General features: G+C 29.1%; 1 protein-coding gene across 1 annotated transcript in view; it reads left to right on the plus strand.

Annotated features, from left to right (window-relative positions):
• The window catches only part of cacna1ha (calcium channel, voltage-dependent, T type, alpha 1H subunit a), a 126,853-nt gene that overhangs the window by 27,508 nt on the left and 81,217 nt on the right, over window positions 1-18,128 (plus strand). The window lies entirely within an intron of this gene.

Here is an 18,128-nt window from a genome sequence, read left to right on the forward strand (position 1 = left end):
CTATATATAAAGTACTTCTATAGTAGAACTAGTAAGAGCCATCTCTCTCTCTCTATATATATATATATATATATATATATATATATATATATATACAGTACTTCTATAGTAGAACTAGTAAGATCAATCTCTCTCTATATATACAGTACTTCTATAGTAGAACTAGTTAGATCCATCTCTCTCTATATATACAGTACTTCTATAGTAGAACTAGTAAGAACCATCTCTCTCTATATATATACAGTACTTCTATAGTAGAACTAGTAAGATCAGTCTCTCTCTATATATATATATATACAGTACTTCTATAGTAGAACTAGTAAGCTCCATCTCTATATATACAGTACTTCTATAGTAGAACTAGTTAGATCCATCTCTCTCTATATATATACAGTACTTCTTTAGTAGAACTAGTTAGATCCATCTCTCTCTATATATATACAGTACTTCTATAGTAGAACTAGTAAGATCCGTCTCTATATATATATACAGTACTTCTATAGTAGAACTTGTTAGATCCATCTCTCTCTATATATACAGTACTTCTATAGTAGAACTTGTTAGATCCATCTCTCTCTATATATACAGTACTTCTATAGTAGAACTAGTTAGATCCATCTCTATATATATACAGTACTTGTATAGTAGAACTTGTTAGATCCATCTCTCTCTATATATACAATACTTCTGTAGTAGAACTAGTTAGATCCATATCTCTCTCTCTATATATATATACAGTACTTCTATAGTAGAACTAGTTAGATCCATCTCTCTCTCTATATGCAGTACTTCTATAGTAGAACTAGTAAGAACCATCTCTCTCTATATACAGTACTACTATAGTAGAACTAGTAAGAACCATCTCTCTCTATATATACAGTACTACTATAGTAGAACTGGTTAGATCCATCTCTATATATATATATATATATATATATATATATATATACAGTACTACTATAGTAGAACTAGTAAGAACCATCTCTCTCTATATACAGTACTACTATAGTAGAACTGGTTAGAACCATCTCTCTCTCTATATATAGTACTTCTATAGTAGAACTAGTAAGATCCATCTCTCTCTATATATACAGTACTAATATAGTGGAACTAGTTAGAACCATCTCTCTCTATATATATACACAGTACTTCTATAGTAGAACTAGTAAGATCCATCTCTCTCTATATATACAGTACTACTATAGTAGAACTACTTAGATCCATCTCTCTACATATATACACAGTACTTCTATAGTAGAACTGGTTAGATCCATCTCTATATATATATATACAGTACTACTATAGTAGAACTAGTTAGATCCATCTCTCTCTCTCTCTCTCTCTCTCTATATATATATATATATATATATATATATATATATATATACAGTACTTCTATAGTAGAACTAGTTAGATCCATCTCTCTATATATATACAGTACTTCTATAGTAGAACTAGTAAGGTCCATCTCTCTATATATATACAGCACTTCTATAGTAGAACTAGTAAGGTCCATCTCTATATATATACAGTACTTCTATAGTAGAACTAGTAAGGTCCATCTCTCTATATATATACAGTACTTCTATAGTAGAACTAGTTAGATCCATCTCTCTCTCTCTCTCTCTCTCTCTCTCTTATATATATATATATATATATATATATATATATATATATATATATATATATATATATATATACAGTACTTCTATAGTAGAACTAGTAAGAACCATCTCTCTATATATATACAGTACTTCTATAGTAGAACTGGTTAGATCCATCTCTATATATATATATATACAGTACTTCTATAGTAGAACTAGTTAGATCCATCTCTCTATATATATACAGTACTTCTATAGTAGAACTAGTTAGAACCATCTCTCTATATATATACAATACTTCTATAGTATAACTAGTTAGATCCATCTCTATATATATACAGTACTTCTATAGTAGAACTAGTGAGATCCATCTCTCTCTCTATATATATAGTACTACTACAGTAGAACTAGTAAGATCCATCTCTATATATATATATACAGTACTTCTATAGTAGAACTAGTTAGATCCATCTCTCTATATATATACAGTACTTCTATAGTAGAACTAGTAAGGTCCATCTCTCTATATATATACAGCACTTCTATAGTAGAACTAGTAAGGTCCATCTCTCTATATATATACAGTACTTCTATAGTAGAACTAGTTAGATCCATTTCTCTCTCTATATATATATATATATACAGTACTTCTATAGTATAACTTGTTAGATCCATCTCTCTCTATATATACAGTACTTCTGTAGTAGAACTTGTTAGATCCATCTCTCTCTATATATACAGTACTTCTATAGTAGAACTAGTTTGATCCATCTCTCTATATATACAGTACTTCTCTAGTAGAACTAGTTAGATCCATCTCTATATATATACAGTCCTTCTATAGTAGAACTAGTAAGAACCATCTCTATATATATACAGTACATCTATAGTAGAACTAGTTAGATCCATCTCTATATATATATATATATATATACAGTACTTCTATAGTAGAACTAGTTAGATCCATCTCTCTATATATACAGTACTTCTATAGTAGAACTAGTAAGATCCATCTCTATATATATACAGTACTTCTATAGTAGAACTAGTTAGATCCATCTCTCTCTCTCTATATATATATATATATATACAGTACTTCTATAGTAGAACTAGTTAGATCCATCTCTCTCTCTATATATATATACAGTACTTCTATAGTAGAACTAGTTAGATCCATCTCTCTCTCTATATATACAGTACTTCTATAGTAGAACTAGTTAGATCCATCTATATATATATATATATATATATATATATATATATACAGTACATCTATAGTAGAACTAGTTAGATCCATCTCTCTATATATATACACAGTACTACTATAGTAGAACTAGTAAGATCCATCTCTCTCTATATATATACAGTACTTCTATAGTAGAACTAGTTAGATCCATCTCTCTCTCTGTATATATATACAGTACTTCTATAGTAGAACTTGTTAGATCCATCTCTCTCTATATATACAGTACTTCTATAGTAGAACTAGTTAGATCCATCTCTCTATATATATATATATATACAGTACTTCTACAGTAGAACTAGTTAGATCCATCTCTATATATTCAGTACTTCTATAGTAGAACTAGTTAGATCCATCTCTCTCTCTATATATATATAGTATTTCTATAGTAGAACTAGTTAGATCCATCTATATATATATATATATATATATATATATATACAGTACTTCTATAGTAGAACTAGTTAGAGCCATCTCTCTCTATATATATAGTACTTCTATAGTAGAACTAGTAAGATCCATCTCTCTCTATATATACAGTACTAATATAGTGGAACTAGTTAGAACCATCTCTCTCTATATATATATACAGTACTTCTATAGTAGAACTGGTTAGATCCATCTCTATATATATATATATACAGTACTTCTATAGTAGAACTAGTTAGATCCATCTCTCTATATATATACAGTACTTCTATAGTAGAACTAGTTAGAACCATCTCTCTATATATATACAATACTTCTATAGTATAACTAGTTAGATCCATCTCTATATATATACAGTACTTCTATAGTAGAACTAGTGAGATCCATCTCTCTCTCTATATATATAGTACTACTACAGTAGAACTAGTAAGATCCATCTCTATATATATATATACAGTACTTCTATAGTAGAACTAGTTAGATCCATCTCTCTATATATATACAGTACTTCTATAGTAGAACTAGTAAGGTCCATCTCTCTATATATATACAGCACTTCTATAGTAGAACTAGTAAGGTCCATCTCTCTATATATATACAGTACTTCTATAGTAGAACTAGTAAGGTCCATCTCTCTATATATATACAGTACTTCTATAGTAGAACTAGTTAGATCCATTTCTCTCTCTATATATATATATATATACAGTACTTCTATAGTATAACTTGTTAGATCCATCTCTCTCTATATATACAGTACTTCTGTAGTAGAACTTGTTAGATCCATCTCTCTCTATATATACAGTACTTCTATAGTAGAACTAGTTTGATCCATCTCTCTATATATACAGTACTTCTCTAGTAGAACTAGTTAGATCCATCTCTATATATATACAGTCCTTCTATAGTAGAACTAGTAAGAACCATCTCTATATATATACAGTACATCTATAGTAGAACTAGTTAGATCCATCTCTATATATATATATATATATATACAGTACTTCTATAGTAGAACTAGTTAGATCCATCTCTCTATATATACAGTACTTCTATAGTAGAACTAGTAAGATCCATCTCTATATATATACAGTACTTCTATAGTAGAACTAGTTAGATCCATCTCTCTCTCTCTATATATATATATATATATACAGTACTTCTATAGTAGAACTAGTTAGATCCATCTCTCTCTCTATATATATATACAGTACTTCTATAGTAGAACTAGTTAGATCCATCTCTCTCTCTATATATACAGTACTTCTATAGTAGAACTAGTTAGATCCATCTATATATATATATATATATATATATATATATATATATATACAGTACATCTATAGTAGAACTAGTTAGATCCATCTCTCTATATATATACACAGTACTACTATAGTAGAACTAGTAAGATCCATCTCTCTCTATATATATACAGTACTTCTATAGTAGAACTAGTTAGATCCATCTCTCTCTCTGTATATATATACAGTACTTCTATAGTAGAACTTGTTAGATCCATCTCTCTCTATATATACAGTACTTCTATAGTAGAACTAGTTAGATCCATCTCTCTATATATATATATATATATACAGTACTTCTACAGTAGAACTAGTTAGATCCATCTCTATATATTCAGTACTTCTATAGTAGAACTAGTTAGATCCATCTCTCTCTCTATATATATATAGTATTTCTATAGTAGAACTAGTTAGATCCATCTATATATATATATATATATATATATATATACAGTACTTCTATAGTAGAACTAGTTAGAGCCATCTCTCTCTATATATATAGTACTTCTATAGTAGAACTAGTAAGATCCATCTCTCTCTATATATACAGTACTAATATAGTGGAACTAGTTAGAACCATCTCTCTCTATATATATACACAGTACTTCTATAGTAGAACTAGTAAGATCCATCTCTCTCTATATATACAGTACTACTATAGTAGAACTACTTAGATCCATCTCTCTACATATATACACAGTACTTCTATAGTAGAACTGGTTAGATCCATCTCTATATATATATATACAGTACTACTATAGTAGAACTAGTTAGATCCATCTCTCTCTCTCTCTCTCTCTCTCTATATATATATATATATATATATATATATATATATATATATATATACAGTACTTCTATAGTAGAACTAGTTAGATCCATCTCTCTATATATATACAGTACTTCTATAGTAGAACTAGTTAGATCCATCTCTCTCTATATATATATATATATATATACAGTACTTCTACAGTAGAACTAGTTAGATCCATCTCTATATATTCAGTACTTCTATAGTAGAACTAGTTAGATCCATCTCTCTCTCTATATATATACAGTATTTCTATAGTAGAACTAGTTAGATCCATCTATATATATATATATATATATATACAGTACTTCTATAGTAGAACTAGTTAGAGCCATCTCTCTCTATATATATAGTACTTCTTTAGTAGAACTAGTAAGATCCATCTCTCTCTATATATACAGTACTAATATAGTGGAACTAGTTAGAACCATCTCTCTCTATATATATACATAGTACTTCTATAGTAGAACTAGTAAGATCCATCTCTCTCTATATATACAGTACTACTATAGTAGAACTACTTAGATCCATCTCTCTACATATATACACAGTACTTCTATAGTAGAACTGGTTAGATCCATCTCTATATATATATACAGTACTACTATAGTAGAACTAGTTAGATCCATCTCTCTCTCTCTCTCTCTCTATATATATATATATATATATATATATATATACAGTACTTCTATAGTAGAACTAGTTAGATCCATCTCTCTATATATATACAGTACTTCTATAGTAGAACTAGTAAGGTCCATCTCTCTATATATATACAGCACTTCTATAGTAGAACTAGTAAGGTCCATCTCTATATATATACAGTACTTCTATAGTAGAACTAGTAAGGTCCATCTCTCTATATATATACAGTACTTCTATAGTAGAACTAGTTAGATCCATCTCTCTCTCTCTCTATATATATACAGTACTTCTATAGTAGAACTTGTTAGATCCATCTCTCTCTCTCTCTCTCTCTCTATATATATATATATATATATATATATATATATACAGTACTTCTATAGTAGAACTAGTAAGAACCATCTCTCTATATATATACAGTACTTCTATAGTAGAACTGGTTAGATCCATCTCTCTCTATATATATATATATACAGTACTTCTATAGTAGAACTAGTTAGATCCATCTCTCTATATATATACAGTACTTCTATAGTAGAACTAGTTAGAACCATCTCTCTATATATATACAATACTTCTATAGTATAACTAGTTAGATCCATCTCTATATATATACAGTACTTCTATAGTAGAACTAGTTAGATCCATCTCTCTCTATATATATAGTACTACTACAGTAGAACTAGTAAGATCCATCTCTATATATATATATACAGTACTTCTATAGTAGAACTAGTTAGATCCATCTCTCTATATATATACAGTACTTCTATAGTAGAACTAGTAAGGTCCATCTCTCTATATATATACAGCACTTCTATAGTAGAACTAGTAAGGTCCATCTCTCTATATATATACAGTACTTCTATAGTAGAACTAGTAAGGTCCATCTCTCTATATATATACAGTACTTCTATAGTAGAACTAGTTAGATCCATCTCTCTCTCTATATATATATATATATATATACAGTACTTCTATAGTAGAAATTGTTAGATCCATCTCTCTATATATATACAGTACTTCTGTAGTAGAACTTGTTAGATCCATCTCTCTCTATATATACAGTACTTCTATAGTAGAACTAGTTTGATCCATCTCTCTATATATACAGTACTTCTCTAGTAGAACTAGTTAGATCCATCTCTATATATATACAGTACTTCTATAGTAGAACTAGTAAGAACCATCTCTATATATATACAGTACATCTATAGTAGAACTAGTTAGATCCATCTCTATATATATATATATATACAGTACTTCTATAGTAGAACTAGTTAGATCCATCTCTCTATATATACAGTACTTCTATAGTAGAACTAGTAAGATCCATCTCTATATATATACAGTACTTCTATAGTAGAACTAGTTAGATCCATCTCTCTCTCTCTATATATATATATATATATATACAGTACTTCTATAGTAGAACTAGTTAGATCCATCTCTCTCTCTCTATATATATACAGTACTTCTATAGTAGAACTAGTTAGATCCATCTCTCTCTCTATATATACAGTACTTCTATAGTAGAACTAGTTAGATCCATCTATATATATATATATATATATATATATATATATATATATATATATATATTATCAGTACATCTATAGTAGAACTAGTTAGATCCATCTCTCTATATATATACACAGTACTACTATAGTAGAACTAGTAAGATCCATCTCTCTCTATATATATACAGTACTTCTATAGTAGAACTAGTTAGATCCATCTCTGTCTCTGTATATATATACAGTACTTCTATAGTAGAACTTGTTAGATCCATCTCTCTCTATATATACAGTACTTCTATAGTAGAACTAGTTAGATCCATCTCTCTATATATATATATATATATATACAGTACTTCTACAGTAGAACTAGTTAGATCCATCTCTATATATTCAGTACTTCTATAGTAGAACTAGTTAGATCCATCTCTCTCTCTATATATATACAGTATTTCTATAGTAGAACTAGTTAGATCCATCTATATATATATATATATATATATATATACAGTACTTCTATAGTAGAACTAGTTAGAGCCATCTCTATATATATATATATACAGTACTTCTATAGTAGAACTAGTAAGAACCATCTCTATATATATACAGTACTTCTATAGTAGAACTAGTTAAATCCATCTCTCTATATATATACAGTACTTCTATAGTAGAACTAGTTAGATCCATCTCTCTATATATACAGTACTTCTATAGTAGAACTAGTAAGATCCATCTCTGTATATACAGTACTTCTATAGTAGAACTAGTTAGATCCATCTCTCTCTCTATATATATACAGTACTTCTATAGTAGAACTAGTAAGATCCATCTCTATATATATACAGTACTTCTATAGTAGAACTAGTTAGATCCATCTCTCTCTCTCTCTATATATATATATATATACAGTACTTCTATAGTAGAACTAGTTAGATCCATCGCTCTATATATATACAGTACTTCTATAGTAGAACTTGTTAGATCCATCGCTCTATATATATATACAGTACTTCTATAGTAGAACTAGTTAGATCCATCTCTCTCTATATATACAGTACTTCTATAGTAGAACTAGTAAGATCCATCTCTATATATACAGTACTTCTATAGTAGAACTAGTAAGATCCGTCTCTATATATATATACAGTACTTCTATAGTAGAACTTGTTAGATCCATCTCTCTCTATATATACAGTACTTCTATAGTAGAACTTGTTAGATCCATCTCTCTCTATATATACAGTACTTCTATAGTAGAACTAGTTAGATCCATCTCTATATATATACAGTACTTGTATAGTAGAACTTGTTAGATCCATCTCTCTCTATATATACAGTACTTCTGTAGTAGAACTAGTTAGATCCATATCTCTCTCTATATATATATATACAGTACTTCTATAGTAGAACTAGTTAGATCAATCTCTCTCTCTATATGCAGTACTTCTATAGTAGAACTAGTTAGATCCATCTCTCTATATATACAGTACTTCTATAGTAGAAGTAGTAAGATCCATCTCTCTCTCTCTCTCTATATATATACTGTATATACTGTATATATATATATATAAGTACTGTATATATATATATATATACAGTACTTCTATAGTAGAACTAGTAAGATCCATCTCTCTATATATATACAGTACTTCTATAGTAGAACTAGTTAGATCCATCTCTCTATATATATACAGTACTTCTATAGTAGAACTAGTAAGAACCATCTCTCTCTATATATATATATATACAGTACTTCTATAGTAGAACTAGTAAGATCCATCTCTCTCTCTATATATACAGTACTTCTATAGTAGAACTAGTAGGCTCCATCTCTATATATACAGTACTTCTATAGTAGAACTAGTTAGAACCATCTCTCTCTGTATATATATACAGTACTTCTATAGTAGAACTGGTTAGATCCATCTCTATATATATATATATACAGTACTTCTATAGTAGAACTAGTTAGATCCATCTCTCTATATATATACAGTACTTCTATAGTAGAACTAGTTAGAACCATCTCTCTATATATATACAATACTTCTATAGTATAACTAGTTAGATCCATCTCTATATATATACAGTACTTCTATAGTAGAACTAGTGAGATCCATCTCTCTCTCTATATATATAGTACTACTACAGTAGAACTAGTAAGATCCATCTCTATATATATATATACAGTACTTCTATAGTAGAACTAGTTAGATCCATCTCTCTATATATATACAGTACTTCTATAGTAGAACTAGTAAGGTCCATCTCTCTATATATATACAGCACTTCTATAGTAGAACTAGTAAGGTCCATCTCTCTATATATATACAGTACTTCTATAGTAGAACTAGTAAGGTCCATCTCTCTATATATATACAGTACTTCTATAGTAGAACTAGTTAGATCCATTTCTCTCTCTATATATATATATATATACAGTACTTCTATAGTATAACTTGTTAGATCCATCTCTCTCTATATATACAGTACTTCTGTAGTAGAACTTGTTAGATCCATCTCTCTCTATATATACAGTACTTCTATAGTAGAACTAGTTTGATCCATCTCTCTATATATACAGTACTTCTCTAGTAGAACTAGTTAGATCCATCTCTATATATATACAGTCCTTCTATAGTAGAACTAGTAAGAACCATCTCTATATATATACAGTACATCTATAGTAGAACTAGTTAGATCCATCTCTATATATATATATATATATATACAGTACTTCTATAGTAGAACTAGTTAGATCCATCTCTCTATATATACAGTACTTCTATAGTAGAACTAGTAAGATCCATCTCTATATATATACAGTACTTCTATAGTAGAACTAGTTAGATCCATCTCTCTCTCTCTATATATATATATATATATACAGTACTTCTATAGTAGAACTAGTTAGATCCATCTCTCTCTCTATATATATATACAGTACTTCTATAGTAGAACTAGTTAGATCCATCTCTCTCTCTATATATACAGTACTTCTATAGTAGAACTAGTTAGATCCATCTATATATATATATATATATATATATATATATATATATACAGTACATCTATAGTAGAACTAGTTAGATCCATCTCTCTATATATATACACAGTACTACTATAGTAGAACTAGTAAGATCCATCTCTCTCTATATATATACAGTACTTCTATAGTAGAACTAGTTAGATCCATCTCTCTCTCTGTATATATATACAGTACTTCTATAGTAGAACTTGTTAGATCCATCTCTCTCTATATATACAGTACTTCTATAGTAGAACTAGTTAGATCCATCTCTCTATATATATATATATATATACAGTACTTCTACAGTAGAACTAGTTAGATCCATCTCTATATATTCAGTACTTCTATAGTAGAACTAGTTAGATCCATCTCTCTCTCTATATATATATAGTATTTCTATAGTAGAACTAGTTAGATCCATCTATATATATATATATATATATATATATACAGTACTTCTATAGTAGAACTAGTTAGAGCCATCTCTCTCTATATATATAGTACTTCTATAGTAGAACTAGTAAGATCCATCTCTCTCTATATATACAGTACTAATATAGTGGAACTAGTTAGAACCATCTCTCTCTATATATATACACAGTACTTCTATAGTAGAACTAGTAAGATCCATCTCTCTCTATATATACAGTACTACTATAGTAGAACTACTTAGATCCATCTCTCTACATATATACACAGTACTTCTATAGTAGAACTGGTTAGATCCATCTCTATATATATATATACAGTACTACTATAGTAGAACTAGTTAGATCCATCTCTCTCTCTCTCTCTCTCTCTCTCTATATATATATATATATATATATATATATATATATATATATATATATATACAGTACTTCTATAGTAGAACTAGTTAGATCCATCTCTCTATATATATACAGTACTTCTATAGTAGAACTAGTTAGATCCATCTCTCTCTATATATATATATATATATATACAGTACTTCTACAGTAGAACTAGTTAGATCCATCTCTATATATTCAGTACTTCTATAGTAGAACTAGTTAGATCCATCTCTCTCTCTATATATATACAGTATTTCTATAGTAGAACTAGTTAGATCCATCTATATATATATATATATATATACAGTACTTCTATAGTAGAACTAGTTAGAGCCATCTCTCTCTATATATATAGTACTTCTATAGTAGAACTAGTAAGATCCATCTCTCTCTATATATACAGTACTAATATAGTGGAACTAGTTAGAACCATCTCTCTCTATATATATACATAGTACTTCTATAGTAGAACTAGTAAGATCCATCTCTCTCTATATATACAGTACTACTATAGTAGAACTACTTAGATCCATCTCTCTACATATATACACAGTACTTCTATAGTAGAACTGGTTAGATCCATCTCTATATATATATACAGTACTACTATAGTAGAACTAGTTAGATCCATCTCTCTCTCTCTCTCTCTCTTATATATATATATATATATATATATATATATATATATATACAGTACTTCTATAGTAGAACTAGTTAGATCCATCTCTCTATATATATACAGTACTTCTATAGTAGAACTAGTAAGGTCCATCTCTCTATATATATACAGCACTTCTATAGTAGAACTAGTAAGGTCCATCTCTATATATATACAGTACTTCTATAGTAGAACTAGTAAGGTCCATCTCTCTATATATATACAGTACTTCTATAGTAGAACTAGTTAGATCCATCTCTCTCTCTCTCTATATATATACAGTACTTCTATAGTAGAACTTGTTAGATCCATCTCTCTCTCTCTCTCTCTCTCTCTCTTATATATATATATATATATATATATATATATACAGTACTTCTATAGTAGAACTAGTAAGAACCATCTCTCTATATATATACAGTACTTCTATAGTAGAACTGGTTAGATCCATCTCTCTATATATATATATATATATACAGTACTTCTATAGTAGAACTAGTTAGATCCATCTCTCTATATATATACAGTACTTCTATAGTAGAACTAGTTAGAACCATCTCTCTATATATATACAATACTTCTATAGTATAACTAGTTAGATCCATCTCTATATATATACAGTACTTCTATAGTAGAACTAGTTAGATCCATCTCTCTCTCTATATATATAGTACTACTACAGTAGAACTAGTAAGATCCATCTCTATATATATATATACAGTACTTCTATAGTAGAACTAGTTAGATCCATCTCTCTATATATATACAGTACTTCTATAGTAGAACTAGTAAGGTCCATCTCTCTATATATATACAGCACTTCTATAGTAGAACTAGTAAGGTCCATCTCTCTATATATATACAGTACTTCTATAGTAGAACTAGTAAGGTCCATCTCTCTATATATATACAGTACTTCTATAGTAGAACTAGTTAGATCCATCTCTCTCTATATATATATATATATATATACAGTACTTCTATAGTAGAAATTGTTAGATCCATCTCTCTATATATATACAGTACTTCTGTAGTAGAACTTGTTAGATCCATCTCTCTCTATATATACAGTACTTCTATAGTAGAACTAGTTTGATCCATCTCTCTATATATACAGTACTTCTCTAGTAGAACTAGTTAGATCCATCTCTATATATATACAGTACTTCTATAGTAGAACTAGTAAGAACCATCTCTATATATATACAGTACATCTATAGTAGAACTAGTTAGATCCATCTCTATATATATATATATATACAGTACTTCTATAGTAGAACTAGTTAGATCCATCTCTCTATATATACAGTACTTCTATAGTAGAACTAGTAAGATCCATCTCTATATATATACAGTACTTCTATAGTAGAACTAGTTAGATCCATCTCTCTCTCTCTATATATATATATATATATATACAGTACTTCTATAGTAGAACTAGTTAGATCCATCTCTCTCTCTCTATATATATACAGTACCTCTATAGTAGAACTAGTTAGATCCATCTCTCTCTCTATATATACAGTACTTCTATAGTAGAACTAGTTAGATCCATCTATATATATATATATATATATATATACAGTACATCTATAGTAGAACTAGTTAGATCCATCTCTCTATATATATACACAGTACTACTATAGTAGAACTAGTAAGATCCATCTCTCTCTATATATATACAGTACTTCTATAGTAGAACTATTTAGATCCATCTCTGTCTCTGTATATATATACAGTACTTCTATAGTAGAACTTGTTAGATCCATCTCTCTCTATATATACAGTACTTCTATAGTAGAACTAGTTAGATCCATCTCTCTATATATATATATATATATATACAGTACTTCTACAGTAGAACTAGTTAGATCCATCTCTATATATTCAGTACTTCTATAGTAGAACTAGTTAGATCCATCTCTCTCTCTATATATATACAGTATTTCTATAGTAGAACTAGTTAGATCCATCTATATATATATATATATATATATATACAGTACTTCTATAGTAGAACTAGTTAGAGCCATCTCTATATATATATATATACAGTACTTCTATAGTAGAACTAGTAAGAACCATCTCTATATATATACAGTACTTCTATAGTAGAACTAGTTAAATCCATCTCTCTATATATATACAGTACTTCTATAGTAGAACTAGTTAGATCCATCTCTCTATATATACAGTACTTCTATAGTAGAACTAGTAAGATCCATCTCTGTATATACAGTACTTCTATAGTAGAACTAGTTAGATCCATCTCTCTCTCTATATATATACAGTACTTCTATAGTAGAACTAGTAAGATCCATCTCTATATATATACAGTACTTCTATAGTAGAACTAGTTAGATCCATCTCTCTCTCTCTATATATATATATATATATACAGTACTTCTATAGTAGAACTAGTTAGATCCATCGCTCTATATATATACAGTACTTCTATAGTAGAACTTGTTAGATCCATCGCTCTATATATATATACAGTACTTCTATAGTAGAACTAGTTAGATCCATCTCTCTCTATATATACAGTACTTCTATAGTAGAACTAGTAAGATCCATCTCTATATATACAGTACTTCTATAGTAGAACTAGTAAGATCCGTCTCTATATATATATACAGTACTTCTATAGTAGAACTTGTTAGATCCATCTCTCTCTATATATACAGTACTTCTATAGTAGAACTTGTTAGATCCATCTCTCTCTATATATACAGTACTTCTATAGTAGAACTAGTTAGATCCATCTCTATATATATACAGTACTTGTATAGTAGAACTTGTTAGATCCATCTCTCTCTATATATACAGTACTTCTGTAGTAGAACTAGTTAGATCCATATCTCTCTCTCTATATATATATACAGTACTTCTATAGTAGAACTAGTTAGATCCATCTCTCTCTCTATATGCAGTACTTCTATAGTAGAACTAGTTAGATCCATCTCTCTATATATACAGTACTTCTATAGTAGAAGTAGTAAGATCCATCTCTCTCTCTCTCTCTCTATATATATACTGTATATACTGTATATATATATATATAAGTACTGTATATATATATATATATACAGTACTTCTATAGTAGAACTAGTAAGATCCATCTCTCTATATATATACAGTACTTCTATAGTAGAACTAGTTAGATCCATCTCTCTATATATATACAGTACTTCTATAGTAGAACTAGTAAGAACCATCTCTCTCTATATATATATATATACAGTACTTCTATAGTAGAACTAGTAAGATCCATCTCTCTCTCTATATATACAGTACTTCTATAGTAGAACTAGTAGGCTCCATCTCTATATATACAGTACTTCTATAGTAGAACTAGTTAGAACCATCTCTCTCTGTATATACAGTATTTCTATAGTAGAACTAGTTAGATCCATCTCTATATATACAGTACTTCTATAGTAGAACTAGTAAGATCCATCTCTATATATACAGTACGTCTATAGTAGAACTAGTAAAATCCATCTCTATATATATATACAGTACTTCTATAGTAGAACTAGTAAGCTCCATCTCTATATATACAGTACTTCTATAGTAGAACTAGTAAGAACCATCTCTATATATATATACAGTACTTCTATAGTAGAACTAGTAAGATCCGTCTCTATATATATATACAGTACTTCTATAGTAGAACTAGTTAGATCCATCTCTCTCTCTATATATATACACAGTACTTCTATAGTAGAACTAGTTAGATCCATCTCTCTCTATATATACAGTACTTCTATAGTAGAACTAGTCAAATCCATCTCTCTATATGTATATACAGTACTTCTATAGTAGAACTTGTTAGATCCATCTCTCTCTATATATACAGTACTTCTATAGTAGAACTAGTAAGATCCATCTCTCTCTCTATATATACAGTACTTCTATAGTAGAACTAGTAAGCTCCATCTCTATATATACAGTACTTCTATAGTAGAACTAGTTAGAACCATCTCTCTCTGTATATACAGTATTTCTATAGTAGAACTAGTTAGATCCATCTCTATATATACAGTACTTCTATAGTAGAACTAGTAAGATCCATCTCTATATATACAGTACGTCTATAGTAGAACTAGTAAAATCCATCTCTATATATATATACAGTACTTCTATAGTAGAACTAGTAAGCTCCATCTCTATATATACAGTACGTCTATAGTAGAACTAGTAAGAACCATCTCTATATATATATACAGTACTTCTATAGTAGAACTAGTTAGATCCATCTCTATATATATATATATATATATATACAGTACTTCTATAGTAGAACTAGTAAGATCCATCTCTCTCTATATATACAGTACTTCTATAGTAGAACTAGTTAGATCCATCTATAATATATATATATATACAGTACTTCTATATATATATATATACAGTACTTCTATAGTAGAACTAGTTAGATCCATCTCTCTCTATATATATACAGTACTTCTACAGTAGAACTAGTAAGATCCATCTCTATATATATACAGTACTTCTATAGTAGAACTGGTTAGATCCATCTCTATATATATACAGTACTTCTATAGTAGAACTAGTTAGATCCATCTCTCTCTATATATATACAGTACTTCTATAGTAGAACTTGTTAGATCCATCTCTCTATATATATACAGTACTTATATAGTAGAACTTGTTAGATCCATCTCTCTATATATATACAGTACTTCTATAGTAGAACTTGTTAGATCCATCTCTATATATATATACAGTACTTCTATAGTAGAACTTGTTAGATCCATCTCTATATATATATACAGTACTTCTATAGTAGAACTAGTTAGATCCATCTCTCTATATATATAGTAGTTCTATAGTAGAACTAGTTAGATCCATCTCTCTATATATACAGTACTTCTATAGTAGAACCAGTTAGATCCATATCTCTCTCTCTCTCTCTCTCTATATATATATATATATATATATATATATATATATATCTGTATATATATATATATACAGTATTTCTATAGTAGAACTAGTTAGATCCATCTATATATATATATATATATATATATATATATATATATATATATAGTATATATATATATATATACAGTACTTCTATATATATATATACAGTACTTCTATAGTAGAACTAGTTAGATCCATCTCTCTATATATATATACAGTACTTCTATAGTAGAACTAGTTAGATCCATCTCTCTCTATATATATACAGTACTTCTATAGTAGAACTAGTTAGATCCATCTCTCTCTCTCTCTCTCTCTATATATATATATATATATATATATACAGTACTTCTATATATATATATACAGTACTTCTATAGTAGAACTAGTTAGATCCATCTCTCTCTATATATATACAGTACTTCTATAGTAGAACTAGTAAAATCCATCTCTATATATATACAGTACTTCTATAGTAGAACTAGTAAGATCCATCTCTCTCTATATATACAGTACTTCTATAGTAGAACTAGTTAGATCCATCTCTATATATACAGTAATTCTATAGTAGAACTAGCTACCTCTGTTTCACTATACAGGTATTTGGGCCAGCTTCCCGGACACTGATTGAACATCGCCCTGGACTAAAAAGGCAATTTTAATTGAGAATCTCCATTGATCATGCCTTTTAGTCCAGTACTCGTGTTTCTGTCTGTAAGACCACTTACAGTCCTGACAGGAAATCCATGTCTCAAATGTTGAAGGCATTAGTGAATACATAGGAGAGGGAGAGGAGAGAGGAGAGAGGAGAGGAGAGGGGTAGAGAGAGAGAGAGAGAGAGAGAGAGGAGGGAGAGAAAGAGAGGAGAGGAGAGGAGAGGAGAGGAGAGGAGAGGAGAGGAGAGGAGAGGAAGAGGAGAGGGGGTAGAGAGAGAGAGGAGGAGAGGGAGAGGGAGAGGGGGTAGAGAGAGGAGGGAGAGAAAGAGAGGAGAGGAGAGGAGAGGAGAGGAGAGGAGAGGACAGGAGAGGAGAGGAGAGGAGAGGAGAGGAGAGGAGAGGAGAGGAGAGGAGAGGAGAGGAGAGGAGAGGAGAGGGAGAGGGGAGGAGAGAGAAGAGAGAGGA

Source organism: Salmo salar, chromosome ssa06 (assembly GCF_905237065.1).
Source record: "Salmo salar chromosome ssa06, Ssal_v3.1, whole genome shotgun sequence".
NCBI lineage: Eukaryota > Metazoa > Chordata > Actinopteri > Salmoniformes > Salmonidae > Salmo > Salmo salar.